We start from the raw sequence: 15,557 nt of genomic DNA, 5'->3' as shown, positions 1-15,557 counted from the left end.
CTCGATAGGCAAACCTTCGCTTGCCAGACTCGGTTTTGACACGTGGCAAAACAAGAAGGTCATCCTGTCTGGTCGACCTCGATCTCACACTCAGCGCGGTACGAAACAACTAGCACGAACAACTAGGCCTTAACAACTAGCACATAACTAATGCCTGTCCTAATGAACGAATCTCATACATGTAACACTTGACACGAATGAGTCAGCTATGCGACATTTACATTGCCACAATGCACAACCGCGACGATCAATACAATTTCAATACAATTTCAGAGCTCCAATGCTGCAGCAGCAAGACAATGGCAAACACAACGCTCTGCAACTGAACCATTGAATCACTTTGAATGACTCACTAAGTCGCTCTGAATACTGACTCATAAAGTCACTCTGAAGCCGGCAGTGGGCTGACTCACGATTGCAGACTGCGAACTCTGCAAACCGCTGCGACCTGAGACGCTGACTCCTCCGGCGCGGTCTGGTGCAACATGATGCCGAGCCGCGCTGGCCAGCGCGCCGCAGCAGCAGACTCGGCGGCAGACGATTCTCCGGCGGCAGATAGCTCCGGGCCGTCCGACGCCACCATGAAGAAGAAGCTTCCGAAACTGTTACCTCCTCGGACTTGGATCGTTCGCCTCCGTTATACGCGCCATCAGTTTAGATGTTTATTGGCGATTTCTAAAGACACAAGACAGAACATTCTATAAACACACAAAAGAGGAACGTTTCACACAAAAACAGAGACATTAAAACGCGACGACATTCTACAAGAGAAACGAAAACACTGAGCATAAGCCTATGCCATTGCAAATGAAGCATACAAGGCAAAAATAGAGCAATCGAACGGCGCAATACGAAAACGGAATGACTTCTGGAAATTAATATCGAAACTAACATTCTAAAATACCGACAATCTGTAAATGTTCGAAATATAGTAAAGCTTACCGGAAGGTGTGCTCCTAAAGCCCTCGGAGGAAGAAAAAGGCACCGGGCGAGAACGCACCCGCCTTCGGCTCTGACCGGCCAGCGAATGCTGGGCCGGAGCGGCGGCCGGGCCGGCCCCCGCGCCGTGCAACCCGACGCGGAGGGGCGCCGCCCCGTCGTAGACGGCACGTGGCGGCGGCGTGCAGCGGCGGTAACACAATTAATAAACAAAATTTCCCTCTAACAAATCACCGCCTAATTAAATCTTAAAATAATATGTGATTAGAGCGGGAGGCCCAGCTCTAATCAGACATGAAGAACGATGAACGTCAGCACTAGCAATGATGCTTAGTAGTTAAACTGCTTACCTACACTTCTGGTATTTCTTTGTGATGGACTTTCTTATGAGTTTCGTATGACTTTCTTATCAGTTAAAGAGGTGCTTTGGTGACTTACCTCGTCGCCCTCGTCGGCCTCAGTCCCGTCACCTCCGTCGCTGCTCAGTACCACGCGGAAGGCTTTGGTCATGTTGGCCGCGCTGTCTGTTACGGCAACGATCACCTTTGTCGTGAGCTCGGAGGCCTCAAGAATGTCACGGTGATTCCATGCTATTTTCGAAGCAGTGTGTCGGTCAGCAGAGCTCGTCTTCAGACTTGCGATCCTGTGCATCATGCGTCTGGCACATAATTCTGTCTCGCCATCACTGAGACTCGTGGCCGTCGTCCGGAACAACGCTACCAGCTTCTCCGCAGCCTCAGCATCCATCTTGTTGCGGTGTGTCAGCTGTTGCTGATGCACCTACCGCGCTGGTAAAGTCGTCACTAGAATCAGACTATCCTGGGACAGCGGTCTCAGGTGCCACCTCTTCCTTTACCTCTGATGGCTCTGGCTTCTGAGCGGTGTGTTTTACCCTCTCAGATTCAGCAAAAAAAAAAAAAAAAACAGGGGAGGAGCGGCCCCGTGACCGAGCGTCACAGGCACCAGCCAGTGACGAGTCTCCTTTGACCACGCGGCGCACTTTGGCAGAGCGATATTGGCTCCCAGCCTGGCCTTAGCGCGCAGGCCTCAGGATTTACCATCCCCACGCCTCCCACCCTCCTCGTATCTATCTAGTTTTTACACGCACACATACACGGACTAGCAGACACCCACCTTTCGTCGTCGTCATATGACGGATAGCGGGACAGCTTGAAGTTGCCGTCAACACGAACACCGGCCAGCTCTTGCCCACATGCTTCGCAATTCGCATGACATGAAGTCTGTACCCATCATCGTTTGCAGTGCGAGCTCCATGTTTGCCCATTCTGAGTAGGCCTTCTCAAACCGTTGGAGATCAACGGACGCCACGTGAGAATGAGAGAAGTGCTGTCAATTTGGTTTGTTTCTCCAGCATATGTAAAAATGCTCTGAACGGTCACAGAAGAAGGAAACGGAGCTCCTTCCACATGACGAGCGCATTCTTCGTACCGTGAACATTTGGACGGGTGACGCCACAAATTAGCCGCAGCCGCTGGTCGCCATAACGGAAATGATTGTAATTCGTTACGCCACATGTTTTATGCGTGTTATGCTGCCAAAAGGCTTATATGTTATGCTAGCTATGCTATTCGTGCTATAAATTTTGTTGTAAGACTTGAAATGTTATATCAATATGCCTACTTTTGTTTGTGTAGGTAGAGCTCAATCATCCAGTTTCCTCTATTTCTTGGCTCTGCACCCTTTTCCATAGTTGTCATCATCTGAAGGAGAAGGATGATCAATGTTGGCTTTCGAAATACTCCTGTTTTTCTGCTTAAAGCCCCCACTTCTCCCCGATGACTAAAGTGCAAATTGTAAATGCTGTCAGCAGGTTCTTAACGCGATCCACCCGACCGTGTCGGTGATGCAGAACAATGTCGTGAACGCCGTGCGGCTCCCCGGGCATCAGGACCGCCACTGGAAGGGGGAGGGCGAATGTCGCCCCTTCCCCCTAAGGTCTCAGCTCCCGCTGAAGCTAGAAAAAGGACATTTGGAGTTTGGTTGGGGCGGTGAAGAACTCTTGCGTCTGAAGCTAGAAAAAGGACATTTGGAGTTTGGTTGGGGCGGAGAAGAACTCTTGCGTGTTAATTTTATGACACTGGGTCAGTATCTTCTAGGTCAAATGAGGTCAAACGTGCAAATATGCACAGCGGAAGAAGATCGTTTGATTAGAATTTACATAAAAGCAATGAAGACGGTCGATGCGGGGTCACCATTTAAAAGGCCAGACACAGTATGGCCTTTAAATGGCTTTTAAATTTAAACTCGACATCCAGCTCCCTCTGCAACAGGTTCCTAATTCTGACTGCCAACACTGCTGCAGCTAGCTCTAACCGCGGTATCGAGACAAAACGCACCGGCTTAACCAGTGACCGACCCATCAAGAACGTCACAGAACACTGAATCTCTCCTCCAGGAGTGCGCACCTCTCTCCTCAGATAGGCGATTGCCGAGTAGGCCAGCTCACTTGCGTCTGCAAATCCATGGAGCTGCGTGGTCACTACCTCCCATGGTTGACCCGCGATCGACGGCGGTAACTGGACGTTACTGGGCTCAGCAGCCCTGACTAGCCACTGCTGCCATTCTCTGAAAATCTACTCTGGGAGCGGCTCGTCCCATTCGCAGGGAACTACGCACAGTTTCTGCAACATCAAACGTCCAGTCAATGAAGCTGTTTGTCCAAGAAGATTCTGTAGATCCCCCCCCCCCTCCACACACAAACACACATATACACATATGTATTGTTTATTATAAGGTAAGAAAGAACTTCAGCGGACATGACTGTTAAATATTTTCCCATTTTACTTGCCTCGTGGTTCACCGTATATACGGTGGACGTATCCCATCGGACCGTGTGGCCCCACCGCGTTGGCGAGGCCGCGGTAGGCGGCCCACTCGTCCGAGTGTATCTTGGAGCCGGCGGCGATGTGCTGACAAATGACGGCCTCTAGGGTGGCCGCATCTCGCTGGTCGACGGCCTCCAGGCGGACCTCGCCTGTCCGGACATGGAGGGCGCCGAACACCCACGGTCCTTCTAGGCGTCGGCGGCCGTCACCTCCCAGCACCCTGCCGCGGTTATATTTTCGCCGCCCCCGGAGAAGGCTCTCATCGATCTGGATGAGCTCCCCTGGGCCGCCCATCGGAGCCGCCCGGTCCAGCTCCAGGGCAAACAGCTCCCTGGCGTACGTCCGCCAGTCGATCACCGCGGGCCGGGTCAACGTCTGGAAGCGGTTCCGGGCCTGCACCAGGGTGTCCTTCACCCCAAGACCGTTCGCGAGGCAGTATAGGGTCCACAGCACGGCTGCTTTACTGACCTTGGTGTTTGGTCGCCCCGCGGCGTCCAAGGAGGCGAACCACGTCGCCCCTCCGTTGAACCCCGGGACAACCGGCCTCACACCGTGCAGCTGCCACAGCTGCTTGCGGCACCGCACGCAACGGTACTGGGGCTTGGGGCCGTTCGCGAACACACGCATGGTTGTCGTGACATTACCTCTGCAGTTAGTGTGGTCCGGATTAAAGCCGATTTCCCCACAGACCCCCCAGAACTCGTCCATCCTACTGTGGGCCGCTTGGCCGGGCGCCGGAAGTAGCCCGGAATTTGTCCTCGGTGCTGGAGCTGGTGGCGATAGAGCTTGCTGTCCCAGTGTCCGCGGCGCTGGAGCTCGCTGCGCTGGAGCCTGTGGCGCTGGAGCCTGCTGTCCCAGTGTCCGCGGCGCTGGTGCTCGCTGCGCTGGAGCCTGTGGCGCTGGAACTCACGTTGCTGGAGGCTGCTGTCCCAGTGTCCGCTGTGCTGGAGCCTGCTGTCCTAGTGTCCGCGGCGCTGGTGCTTGCTGCGCTGAAGCCTGTGGCGCTTCCCGTCTTGCGAAGGGACACACCGAGTTACACCAGGCGGTAGCCGCCGGCGGCAGGCGGGGAAGGCCAGGCGGCAGGCGCGGAAGCGCCGGCAGCAGGCCGGGAGGCGCCGGCGGTAGGCGCGGAAGCGCCGGCAGCAGGCCGGGAGGCGCCGGCGGCAGGCCGGGAAGGCCAGGGGGTAGGCGCGGAAGCGCCGGCAGCAGGCCGGGAGGCGCCGGCGGCAGGCGGGGAAGGCCAGGCGGCAGGCGGGGAAGCGCCGGCAGCAGGCCGGGGGGCGCCGGTGGCAGACGGGGAAGGCCAGGCGGCAGGCCGGGAAGGCCAGGGGGTAGGCGCGGAAGCGCCGGCAGCAGGCCGGGAGGCGCCGGCGGCAGGCGGGGAAGGCCAGGCGGCAGGCGGGGAAGCGCCGGCGGCAGGCCGGGAGGCGCCGGGGGTAGGCGCGGAAGCGCCGGCAGCAGGCCGGGAGGCGCCGGCGGCAGGCGGGGAAGGCCAGGCGGCAGGCGGGGAAGCGCCGGCGGCAGGCGGGGAAGGCCAGGCGGCAGGCCGGGAGGCGCCGGCGGCAGGCCGGGAAGGCCAGGCGGTACGCGCGGAAGCGCCGGCGGCAGGCCGGGAAGCGCCGGCGGCAGGCGGGGAAGCGCCGGCGGCAGGCGGGGAAGCGCCGGCGGCAGGCGGGGCAGAGGTCGCGACAGGCGTGGAAGCGATGGCGGCAGCCGAGGTAGAGCTGGTGGCGACAGACGGGACCACAGCCGCGGCCGCCCACAACTCCTCCGCCGAATTCTGGTTGGCGTCTAGGGAGTTTTGAGCTCCCGGGACGATATAATCGTATGCTGAAATGAACAAGAAAAAAATCAGTCAGTGCAGTTGACCAAAACGAGAGTTGCAATCAGCGACAGATGTAAACAATAATACAGGTACTAGGAGTTCCTAGTTTCGGCTGGCGAGCGTTTACCGCCCCAACCAACTGCCGGGTTGAGACACTTATGTGCACAAGGAGCACAATAATGGCGGAAACATACGGTAGCGAGCAGTGAGCACTGTCTGTTATAATGCGCATACTTAAAACCTTACAGCCATCGTCCATGCTAAGGACGAGCTCGTCCAACTCGTCGAGCGGTTCTTGTACGCCATTGCCAGTTTTTCTCTGGCGGTCACGGCGACCTGAAAAAAGAGAATAATTGCAGCCACTTCTATAAAAAGATGAAGGAATTAAATAAATAAATGAATTTAAAAAAAAAAACGACGAATTACTTTGTACTGAGAGAGTCTGAATTAATGTGACATTCAGAAAGGAACTGCACTATTGCAGGGGTGAAATCACGCAAAAACTTCGGAGAAAAAGCAAAAGTTAAAATACGAACCTTTGCTACTGAAGAATAATATTTTTTTACAAGGTGAGTATGAGACATCACATGTTTGAAAACTTAACACACTCAACACACCTCGACTAGAAGCCAGCTGATTTTTTGTTAATGTCTTGCGCAGCTGCCGCTGATCGCAGGCAAGCGGTACCAGGCCCAGCGACGCTGCCAGCTGCAACGCCTCGGCCCACTTCTGTGCTCGGATCCCTCCCGCTGCAGCGCCTTTCAGCTTTCCGAATAACGCCTGTCAGAACATCAGGGAAGACAAACCCAAATATCAAATCCAACAGAAAAATTTGCAGACAATTGCGTTTATAATTTCTGACAAGTCCAGCAAATTTGAAAATTCATTGCATAATGCATTCTCTGACGAACCGGCAAGAGTACGTTATACGTAAAGCTCAAGAAATGGATGGACTTTAGCTTTGAGCAATCAAACCTGAAGTAGGTAGATGGCAATATTTCCTGTACAACTGGATAAGCAGACGGCAATCACAAAAAAAGAATGCACAAATGACAAGCAACACCCAGAAAACTGGAAATATGAGTATGAAGAGTACGTCAGGACCCAGGAGCATAGGAACGTGCAGAAGAAACACAGCACATATTGCTGGCCCTCAATAGTGATTTGAAGCTGAACTGGGAAGTGTTGTCCATCAACAGAAAAGCTGCAGAAGTGTGCATGACATTCTCAATCCGGATGGTGACAATAAAGCATAAGGCAAACGCCGAAAGGCATTCATGCTATGAGCTTGACATTGTGCACCACACTCTTCTCACTGTTCAAACACTGGTATTTCTGGGGTAAGACAGCATACATTACTGAGAAAGAAGATCCATGCACGCTGCCATTGATATAAATCAGTGGTCGGCAGGTCCTTCGGGGTCGTGCCCCCTTTTCGGGGACCAGGCAGGGCCATTACCCCCACCTACTAGACCGCATTGCATAGACAACCAAGTTTACTGAAATGCCATACCTTCCGTGACACTTTGGGTATTTCGGGTATTATTATGTAAAAAAAAAACGTCGGATCACGACAAAATTGTATCCTCGAGTCGATCATTTTCTTTTATCTGCCATAAAACATTTCATACAATGACACAAATAACCGTTGACTTGTTAGTTGTTCCTTGAGATCATGGTAGGTCATAAAATCTCAATTCTAGAAGTTACAGCGGGTCCCAATATTCTCCACAATTGTCGACCTCTTGAAAGTCTTAAGTCACCTAATGGCCAAGGAAATTAACCCTCGCTCGTATTGGTGTTTTGCCAGCCGCGAACGCATGGGGGGGGATACGTTGGACCCCCTCCCTTTGCCGTTCGGCCCCTGATCAACCTACGGAAAAAACGAGTGTGGTGCCCGTGACGAGAGGAAGCCGATGATACCCAAACCCAATTTAGGTCATTGGTTCACCTTCCAGGTCAGGTCAATGACATAAAAAGCCGGGAAAATCGAGGCCTGTCAGAACTTCGTAAAGTGAGGTTGTTGTGGTGTTTTTCGGGGTACTGATCACGAATTTTATCTAAGTTTTGATCACAGATGATGTCTTTGTGCATTTAGGCCAGGTCGGGTCAGGTCAGGTCAACCAATAGGCGTCCTGCCGGGTATTTTTTTATAGTAGGCATCAACCACCACTGATAGCTTCGTAAGATGTTACGAAGGCACCAAAAATGCTTCGTAAATGTTCAAATGGCTGCGAAATTCGAAATCAACTCTAATGTATAAAATTGATCAACTCGTACTGAAAATTTTGTCGCGGCTTTTTGCGCGTGTTATTCGCGAAAAACCGAGGAAAAGGTGATCCCCCTGTAAGTGCGAAAGTTAACCTTGAGTAGCAGCGGCTTCCTATCGTCACGGGGAGCACGCTCGTTTTTCTACCGCAAAGCTCGAGTTAAGAGGCCGAGAGGCTGGAGTTCGATCGGTCCCTCCCCGTTTACGTTAGCTGCTATGAAAACGCCAATAGAGGGGCGACGGTTAGCGTTCGACCTGGACTTATCTTTGAACCCTGGGACCAAATAGTCACGACGTCTGTCCCATCAAGGGAGCCATTAATTCTAAGATGAGGCCTTCTCAGAGGACCCATTACCCCTCGCCGAGGGGCTCCATTACCCCCAAAGGGGGCATGTCCCACCATTTGCCGACCCCTGATATAAATTGTATGTGCAAGTACGAAGAAGGTAACAAGACATTCCAGCGAAAGTGCACAGCCAGCAAAGAAGACTGAAATCAAAGAAGAGGTCAAGTCGTGAAAGAGGCTTGCATAAGATCAAATCACATCAATCGTTTTAATAGCGATGGCATGCTGAAAAAGAAATGTGGATAGCATATTGTATGTTATGCTGGTCGGCGTCCAGTTTTGCTCCCCAAGTCTATGTCGAGTTGAAGCAGCATCCATACTGCTGCCAGCAGCATGTGTTGGGCCCTGCGGATGAAATGAAACCTACAAATCAATCCTGAATCAAAATGCGGCACCTATAATATATATGTAGCACAAGTATAATAGCGTATTGTGGCATTGATTGCATATGTGACTTGCTAAGCACTTCAGTGAACTAAGGTCATTTTTATAATATGGTGTTCAACTGAACTACCGAACATGGAAACATAGCATCATCAATAGTTCATCATAAACAACAAAAATCATTGATCTTTAAATTGGTGTTAAAAACATTACATACATTTGGTTAACTGCTCGTTAATCACGAAGGTGGTGCCCTTGGTGTTAAAACTGATGCTCTTTGTATTCTGCTTGTTCCTGTTTGTTCATACAGCAAAGGTTAAATTAAGTTTTTTTTCGGTATTTCACTTAGTGGATAAACCAAGTTCAATAAACCATTGCATTTCTACTGATGCCTAAGCTTTAAGCTTAAGGAAAGTTTCAGGAAATGCTTCATTTGCACTTGCATGATAGACCATTTGACTTTGCGTAAAACTCTCACAGTTACAACCTGCATCGCAGCTTATCATTGCTTCTCTCATGTTTTGTTTACTGAGCCGTACTCTTGTGGTGTCAAACCCTGACACAGACGATGTTCTGTATGGTCATTCCGGGCCGACCGCTGGTTCTCTCTCTCTCTCTGACCTGCACACACCGAGTTCTCTGAGCCAACTGTATTCCACACTCCACAGCCCTATACAGTGTATAGGGTGTATAGTATACACCTACATATATATGTATACAAGGCTGTATGCGTCTCGCGCCGCGCACGTTCCAGAATCATGCCGGCTACTCGCGCTCGGTCAGTGATGTCGTGTGACGTCACAACTACGCGGCTGCGCCGTGCACTGCCCGCGCGGCGGCCATACACCTTAACACAACACCTCCCCTCTCAAGAACAAAACAACCTTCTCAGAACAGTCACCAATACACACATCACTCAAAGACGAAACCTCCCCTCCCCCTCACGAGTATGAGCACGTGCCCCACCGTACTTGCAAACGTTGGGGCCTGTAGCGCACGCGGGTGCTCCGACGGGAGGCCATGGACGTCACAGGGCTGGTCTCGGCGTCAGGGCGACCCTCAGCTGACGTCGGCTGGGACAGATCCTCCTGTCGCTGTCGGGGTGAGCCAGCAGACTGCCGCTGATGAGGCTGCCGTCGTAGTGTGAGATCAGCCGTTTCGAGCAGGCGCCGTCGAGCTTCTTCGCTGCGGACTCCCACGACGAGTCGATCTCGCACACGTTCGTCGACGCATGCTGCGCAGAAATCGCAGAACGCGGCGATTTCTTTCAGTGAGCAGAAGAAATCGTCGAACGATTCTCCCGGCTGCTGAACTCTGGAGTCAGTCTCGCCAATCCAGAATGACATGCCGCTGTCGGCGTAGAAAATGCTGCATTGCGGTGATGATATCTTGAATTGAAGCGTCTTCGTGAAGAGGTATGCTGAACCGGACGATCCGAGCCTAATCGTCATCCAGCAGAGCAAACAGTGCTGCACGCTGCTGAGGTGGTGGCATGCTGTCCAGTCCAACCAGAAGACTGTAACCTTCAAACTTCGAGCGCCAGACCTCAAATTCTCTCAGCGACGCTGATGAGCTGAGCTGCGGGGCGGGCGTCCCCGCGGCCGGCAGGCGCGGCCCGGCGCGTGACCTCTCGGGGTCACCGGCCGGCCCCTCGGCGCCCGCGGGCCCCCGTGCGCCGGCCGGCGCGGCAAGGTCGCGGTCAAGGTCACCGCGCCCCGGCGCGGCACCGGTCGCTACGCGGACGGGGCAGGACGTCGGCACGCCGCAACCGGCCACGGCACTTGTGCGGGGATGGTCCGTGTCACTGGGCCCAGCATCCGATGAACGGCCGGAAACTGCTGAATGAGCTGCTGTGCCGTCATTTTGATCGTCGGTGGGATGGTGTTGCCCGCTTTGACTGCTCGTAACGCACAGTTGCTTCAGTAGAGCCACAACGCGATCCTCACGGCGCTGAGATGCCTCCAGCTGCTGGGGAGATCGCCGTCACCAGCAGCTGAATGTCCGTGGGCTTCGATTCCGCGGCGTCTTGCTGTCTGTGAGCGTGTTGCTCCATCCCGAACTCTTGCTGATGCAGTGTAAAACTCGGGTAGAGATAATGCAGATAGAGAGCCGAACCGACCGCGCCATGTTCTGTCTGGTCGTTCCGGGCCGACCGCTGGCTCTCTCTCTCTCTCTCTCTCTCTCTCTCTCTCTCTCTCTCTCTCTCTCTCTCTCTCTCTCTCTCTCTCTCTCTCTCTGTCTCTCTGTCTCTCTGTCTCTCTGTCTCTCTGTCTCGTCCTGTCTCCTCTCTCTCCTCTCTCTCCCTCTCCTCTCTCTCTCCTCTCCTCTCCTCTCTCTCCGCTCCTCTCTCTCTCTCTTCCTCTCTCCCCTCCCCCTCCTCCCCCCTCCTCATCTCTCCCCTCCCTCTCTCTCTCTCTCTCCTCTCCCCTCTCCTCTCCCTCTCCTCTCTCTCTCCTCTCTTCTCATCTCTCTCTTCTCTCTCCTCTCCCTCTCCCACCTCTCTCTCTCTCTCTCTCCTCTCCTCCTCTCCTTCTCTCTCCTCTCTCCTCTGTCTCTCTATCTCTCTCTCTCTCTCTGTCCTCTCCCCTCTCCTCTCTCTCTCTCTCTCTCTCTCTCTCCATCTCTCTCTCTCTCTCTCTCTCTCTCTCTCCTCTCTCCTCTCTCTCTTCTCTCTCTCTCTCTCTCTCTCTCTCTCCCTCCCTCCCCCTCTGACAACAGTGAGTTGCGTACGTTCTCCGAGTCCTCAACTAAACTGAACCTCTCAGACAATTTTTTACCAACAAGAAAATGACTGGGGGTGATAGGTTCCTCACAGTCAATGTCATCCCCGACAAACGTCAGTGGTCTAGAATTCACTGTTGCCTCCTACTTCGTGCAGACACGTTCTAATTCAGCCCTGCTAAAAACGCCTGAACCCAAACTCTTCCTCAAAGCACTTTTCACACTTTCCACGAGCCGTTCAAACCATCCTTCCCCACCAGGGCGACTTTGGCGCGTTAAAGCGCCAGTCCGGACTCCGGAGCGAGTGTGCCCAACGTCGCTCTCAGATAACGATCGGCCGGTCTGAAGGTCTTAGCCCCGTCTGAATATATCGTACATGGCATTGACCTACGGGCAGAAAACCGTCTAAACGCTAACAAAAATCCTCCTTCGAAAGTGAATTGGTGAGCTTTAAGTATACTGCTCTCGTCACCGCGCCGGTGAATAAGCAAATGTACAGAGGCTTTCCAGGAAAATTACCACAGGAGATAGGTCCACCAAAATCTAGCCCGGTGACAGCGAAGGGACTAGCCTGAGTGACGCGCTGTCGAGGCAGAGGAGCGGCCACTTCACACGCTGCTCTGGCATCCTGCCGCTGACACGCCATGCAGCTCCGCTTCACCTCCTTACAAATGCGCCTCACACCCAGAATCCAATAGGTTCCTCGGAGCGAAGCCACGAGCGTTGAAACGCCTGCGTGCTTCAGAACCTTCTCGTGCTGAAAACGAACTATCAGCTTCACCAGATCACCCCTCGGAACGATCACAGGTCGCTTCTCATCGAACGAGAGCTCTGCATGACCCAGCCTACTTCGAACTCGGATCAGCTGATCTCCACCCATCACTGGGTTCAGCTTGTGGAGCGGAGACGACCAGCTGGCCACTGGCATACCGCGCTGAAGAGCGGCGTACTCGGCCGGAAACTCTTGCCTTTGGTTGACCTGCAGGATCTGATGTTTAGCCTGTGACAACTCCACAAAGCTCAAGTCTGGATCGCTTCGCTTCTCCTGAGGGAAGCGCACGTTGTGGATGAACCGTCTCATCCATCTCATATTTCGGACAGCCCGTGTAAAGCTACTCCACCGGTTGAAGGGAAGAAACTTCTCAAATCGACTTTCCGGCGCCGCGGCAGACAGAACCGGGCCCATTGGACTAGCAGCCTCATCAGCCGGACTAGCAGAACTCATCCAATATTTGTTCAACTTCTTCCTTAGATGCATCCGTCTTATCTAGCACTCCTTGGGCCTGGGCAACTGAGCGGGTCACCCAACCCTTGGCCGCCACTCTCAGTTTTTTAGCCTTACTTAATTCGGCTATCTCTTGATCTGATCTGATATCAATCTCAATCTGACTGACCTCCCGGGTTTCGGCACCATGTAGAACAAAGTCTCTTGTATTTCACAACTCAGGTCGACTGAGAGGCAAAAAAAACTGACAAATGGCGCACTTGAGCACCTTTCGCTTACACAAACGACAAACACAATGGCGTTCCCGGTAAAAAATAGCGACGTGGCACACCGATCAGCTGACACAGCACTGTGCCGCTGCAGCTGGCTGGAAGCGACTGCTGCGACATCTATACGTGCGTCGAGCGGCGACACCTGCACTTAATCCGCAACACCGTGTATCCCATATCCCGTAATCCCGATTTACGTATCCCGTAAATCCCGTTTAAGGACCACCGTGTCTTCATCCACCTAGGTATTCACAACACGTGTTTAAATCAGGGGAGTTTTGATAGCTTTGACTAATACGCCATGGTCTAAGTAAGATATGTAAGCCTAAAGTCATAGATCAGTCGGTATTTTTCATGTCTAAAAGTAGTCAGTATCGAAAATAGGTGTAGACATTACGGGTCTCGTTACACTAAATCGTTACATGCTGACATCGGCAATCTATAAAATTACACCATGTTTCCTTACATCCCGAGGTGCGTCATAAGACAGCGGATGGAACACCTCATCGACGTGTTCCTGTGCCAGAAGTGGAACGGCCATCAGTATCCCGCACCACTTGCGGAAGCTGTCGGACGTCCTGTAGGCTGTCGCCAGGCCACAATGCTGGAGCTGCAAAGTACACATTTGAAAAACGTCATTTTCAACTATCTTTTCTCTATCATACTCCTACTGCAAGTTAAGTAAGCATTCTTAAGTATGCTGCTTGCTGAATGGATCATTTCAATCATTTTAACTGGACATAACAAACCTGTCGATACAGCGCCTGACAAGTGGAAGTGACAGCCAGACATTCGCCCACCGGGCCAGCAGTCCTCGACGGCCCCCATAAGAGATGCCTCGAAGTCGGTGGTGATGTTCAAACGGGCGCAACGGTAGCTGGAACCCAGTTCACCTCCATCATTTGGCCGATTTTCGGCTCTCCTTTGTTTTTTACATGCTTGAGTGGCGCCACGCCCCATTCGGTGGATCTTCCAACCACTTCACGAAGGCAAATTGATGGCTCCACCGACACCAGTGACGTGACCCAGTTCACGCATATAAATATACCTAGCCAGGTCACCGACGCCGGTGTTGTTAGAAACCGTCAGGGTGTCCCCACCTCAACTGCGTCATCCATGTCCAGTCCGATGCCTGGGAGACTCGACATTGACAGACGGTGCAACTCCTGCAGCTTGTTAAGGAGCTCCGGCTCCAGTGGCGTCCAACGTGGTTGCCGCTGCGGACGTTGTTTGGAGTTTTGTGTCTCTCGGTTGTCAGGTGTCGTCGTCTCCTGGGTCGGGCCACGTTACCTCGCTTAGATATAAATGACGGCAAGCCTGGCCCATAAGAGTTTTCTATCTCGTTGGCTCATAGAAGCTAATCGAGATAAAGTTGATTCAGTCCGTTCGGGACTTTCTGACAAATGGCAACGCTTACGCTATGTGATACTGTGCTTACAAATAGATCTGATGCGTTCTGTGCCAAGCTGGAGGGTTGCATGGGCTCCTGTTTTTCTTGATCACGTAGGCCTAAGTGTATCCAAGGTTCCAAAAACGCGTTATGGTTTAGCGACCGAGACCCCAGCTCCTTGCACTGGACGGAGATGTCACCCTCTGCCTCTCTAACGACGACCGTCAGCGGCTCCAGCGGCTCCCTCGTCCTGTCGGAGGGAGCTGTGTCAGCTTACTGCAGTCGGACGGAGCTGCTGCCGGGCTCCTCCTGCTCCCTTGTTCCCTTCTTGGCGAGGGGGCACAGTGAGCTAGTGCGCTGAGAGGAGCCGTGCGTGTTACCAGGAGGGCTTCTGAGCGTGAGGATTTCTCTTCGCCCATAATTCTTACTGTCCTGGATTCACCAGCGATGGTTTCTGCTTTTTGCTCTCGGGGCTGGGCGACTAAGGATAGCATCTTCTTTCACACGCGTGGCAGTGTCCTTTAGCAGTCGTCGGACAAGTCCACCACGTGAAGACTGTGGTGTCCTTAGAGGAGTTGGCGTTTTACGATGCGCATGTGCGACTCCACTGTTGCGTTGAAGGCGACGGTACCGGGCATTAGACAGCTCCTGAGAGGGATCGGCGGTATGACGTTGGTAACGACGATCTGCACAACTTTATCTACTGACTTAGACTCTACAAAGGTCAGGCGTCGGAACCTGGCCTTCAGAATACCAAAGGTGTGCTCGACCTTCACCCTGGTGCCTGACAGCACTCTGTTGAAAAGCCTTTCTTCCTTTCATTGTCCGCTGTGTTGGGCCCTTGATAGTGTTGGTTTTCGCGAAAGGGCGTCATCAGCCATGGCTGCAGCTGGAAGGCAGCATCACCAATAATGTACTTTCCTGGCTGAATAAAGTTTTCATCCGCAAGTTTCCTACTCAAACTACTGTTCCTGAACACCCTAGAGTCATGCACAGAGCCAGGCCACCCCACACATACATCCAAGAACCGGGCATCTGCATCACACCGCAAGCAAGTTGATAGAGTAGAGCCCCTTTCTGTTGATATAGGCTTCCGGATCAGCCGGAGAGGGATTCTGGCTGGTGTAGCCAGTAGAAACACTGTAACATACAGATATCTCTTGTATTTCGCCACAAAATCGAGACATATATAATTTTACATACGAACCTACTTATCTAGTATTGCACACATGTTGGCGAGAACATCGAATGTAATAAACGAATACATATGGTTTTTAATATACACATAGCCAATGCAGTTGTCCAAACAATACAGCAGTTAAAGCGAACGGAACGTTAAAAGG

This window comes from Amphibalanus amphitrite, unplaced genomic scaffold (assembly GCF_019059575.1).
Source record: "Amphibalanus amphitrite isolate SeventyFive unplaced genomic scaffold, NRLGWU_Aamphi_draft 000954F_arrow, whole genome shotgun sequence".
Lineage (NCBI taxonomy): Eukaryota > Metazoa > Arthropoda > Thecostraca > Balanomorpha > Balanidae > Amphibalanus > Amphibalanus amphitrite.
The sequence above is the reverse complement of the archived record's forward strand: the minus strand, read 5'-3'. Positions refer to the sequence as shown.